At 44.5% G+C, this 2,977-nt stretch overlaps 1 protein-coding gene across 1 annotated transcript in view; it reads left to right on the top strand.

Annotated features, from left to right (window-relative positions):
- LOC106819256 (epithelial cell adhesion molecule-like) overlaps positions 1–2,977 on the top strand; it is an 8,329-nt gene that overhangs the window by 370 nt on the left and 4,982 nt on the right. The window lies entirely within an intron of this gene.

The raw sequence follows: 2,977 nt of genomic DNA, 5'->3' as shown, positions 1-2,977 counted from the left end.
ACCGCTTGCAAGTGCAGCCGCGATCCACTTCTCCACGTCTAAAATATATGCCATCGATCTGATTGGAGGTATGAATTGATTGCACGCAGGTGAGTGATTGACAGTCGCCGCTTTTCAGGCGTCGATCACATGGTTTCTCTGGACATCGCCCTAAAAATATATTCTCCATCGATATGAATGCAAGCATATTGTCCCAGACGAATTATGTTCAGCTGCTTGCTGCTTCGCATTCGTCCTTCGAGTCTGTGTTGGCTTAATAAGTAACCATCACTACATATCATTTACAAAGAATGATTTTTACTGCGCAATCCATGGTATCTATTGACAAACGAATCCGAGTTGATATTACGGCCTTCAGATGTTACAAGCGTCTTATATCGCTGCGATATATCACGGCCAGTCACCCGATCTTACCGCGTGTTCGCAGCCTTCCCTGAAACTGCGCTTGATGTTTAGAACTTAAGACGGAAGACACTGCACGAGTTGAATATTAACCGTGCGGCTGCAGTTGTCGTCCAGCGCTGTGCTCGCAGAGCGCCGCCTACCTGTGATGATTCCGCCCACCCAGAGGGTGGGCTCCTTTGCCGCTCGAATTTCCAGCGTGCGGTGGTTCTGCTTCAAACCTCAACAGACTAAGTGTCATGTGCGAGACCTCAGCGTTTGCGCTGGGCTGGCAGTACCAGATCGTGGAATAACTTCTTCAGGTAAGGGAGAAGTGTCTTGCCAGGTGTGGGGTAAGGTTCGAATATAAATGGATATGCGTCGCGTTGCGTGCGTGCGTCGCGTGCGTGCGTGGCGTGCGTGCGCCTGCGTGCCGTCGCGCTGCGGCCGGTTGCGCTGCGGTGTGTTGGCTCATGGTAGTCGGCGCATGAAATAATAGCAGGCAGTTGGCTCGTTTTGTAAAGACGTAGTCTCGGGTTATAAACATTAGACTAATGAGTGAGAGTAAATACGCACAAGTATGCGTGCGCTGGGCGGCGTACGCCGTGCGTCGCGCTGTACGCCGTGCGGGCGTGGCGTAACTATATGCTGATATAATTGGGCTCGGGATTGATCGAATTTGATTGTTTCCTGGTGCTGGCTTTCAGTTGACACGCACCAGATGCTGACCTGTCGCAGGAGGCGCGGACAATGCGGACACCTACGAAGCCCTGTGCGCTGACAAGCACGTGCCGAGTGTAGCAACGCTGAATGGCGGACATGTACGCATCGACCGGCGTGTTCGTTTGTGAAGGTGTCTAATAGTATCTTCTACTGCTGGTAAGAACGCCACCAGTCAATATATCTGCAGCATTCAGATGGTATCTGCGGTATTTTTTTACACGACGTTATATTGTGGATTTAATTGACAAATCGCCGCTAATTTTCACACTTCTTCTCTATATGTACCATAGAAATAATAGACTAGTTATTCTACTAGTGTCTCAATATATATTTCTATGGTAGGCACCGAGGCCAGGCCACTCGTAGAGGAATGTCAGTTTGGAGAGCCACTGCTCCAGTCCAGTAGGGAGCTATTCGTCTGTTTCTTCGACAGACAGCGTTGTAGAGGAGGTTACACTTGTACGGCAAAGCAGCCCGGAATACCAGGAGTCTGCTGTCCTCGACCTCTACAAGGTAAACGCCTGGTCCTGGTCACGAAATCACCGCTAATCACGAACACCTCTGTGTAATTTTCGATCAACATCTTTTTTATCGATAGTTTTACCAATTATAGAGCCATGCTCATGATCTAATTCTTATTCGTTTCTTTCGTTCATCCGTATACCATACAGATAGTAAATTGCAAATCAAGGATTAGTTTATATATGGCATTGCTTTATAATTATACTTTCACTGTGACGCCTTATATTATTTTTAATGTGATTAGAAGAGTCAGGTGGTAATTATTTTAGTTATTATCCGTGATCAGCTCCGATTGTAATATTAAGTGTCTTATTAACATTTACTCGTAGTAATATGTAATAGTATCGAAATCAATCAACGTGTTTATGGTCTGTAATCTTTCTCCGACGAAATATGCCCATAGTTTTGAATAATATCCGTTTACATTTCAGATGCACGTGGTCGTGGCCTCGCAGTGGTTCCGCCACCTGTTGGAGGTATTTATTAACTACTGCATATACTAGTATACCGCCGTCACTCTTATTGAGATTAATTTCCTTATAACATCTGTTAAAAAATTCCAATATTCTGTTTAATTTTTACGAAGACATTTCTCATCCGTATCAACCGCTCATCGCGTTTCTGGTTGGTTTTCGACAGATGTTTGCAGTTTCCAACCAGATAGCGGTCCATGCAAAGCCCACTTTCCACGTTGGTTCTTCAACAGCGAGACTAGAGGATGTGATAGATTTGAATACGGTGGTTGTGCAGGCAATGCGAACAATTTCAAGTCCCTGACCACCTGCCAGCAGAGCTGCGGAGGTATGACCATAGTTTAGGATTTGCACATTTAGTCTATAATACTGTACTATAATTTCTTATCAATACAGATTATAGGTTATCGATGTTAATTATTATTAAATTATTATACTGCTTATTGCGTATGATTTTGATACATTGTGCTGTTGTTTACCGCACGTGATTTGATACACTGTGCTGCTGCTTATTGCGTGTGATTTTGATACATTGTGCTCCCACTGTTGTTTTACCTCACGTGATTTCGGATACATTGTGTTGCTGCTTTATTGCGTGTGATTTTGATAACATTGGTGGCTGGTTGTTATACCATCACGTGATTTGAATACATTTGTGTTGCTGCTCTATGTTGCGTGTGATTTTGATACATTGTTGCTGTTGATTTTACCTCACGTGGATTTTGACGAATACATTGTGCTGTTGTTTACCTCACGTGATTTTGGATACATTGTGGCTGTTGTTTACCGCAGCGTGATTTCGAGTACAGGTTCTGTGCTGGCCCCTGCTTATTGCGTATGAATTTTGATACCCTGGGTGTCTGCTTATTGCGTGTGAT

The sequence above is a fragment of the Priapulus caudatus genome, unplaced genomic scaffold, assembly GCF_000485595.1.
Source record: "Priapulus caudatus unplaced genomic scaffold, Priapulus_caudatus-5.0.1 Scaffold3047, whole genome shotgun sequence".
Classification (NCBI taxonomy): domain Eukaryota; kingdom Metazoa; phylum Priapulida; class Priapulimorpha; order Priapulimorphida; family Priapulidae; genus Priapulus; species Priapulus caudatus.
Note: the sequence above shows the minus strand (reverse complement) of the source record. Positions and strands in the feature narration are given on the sequence as shown.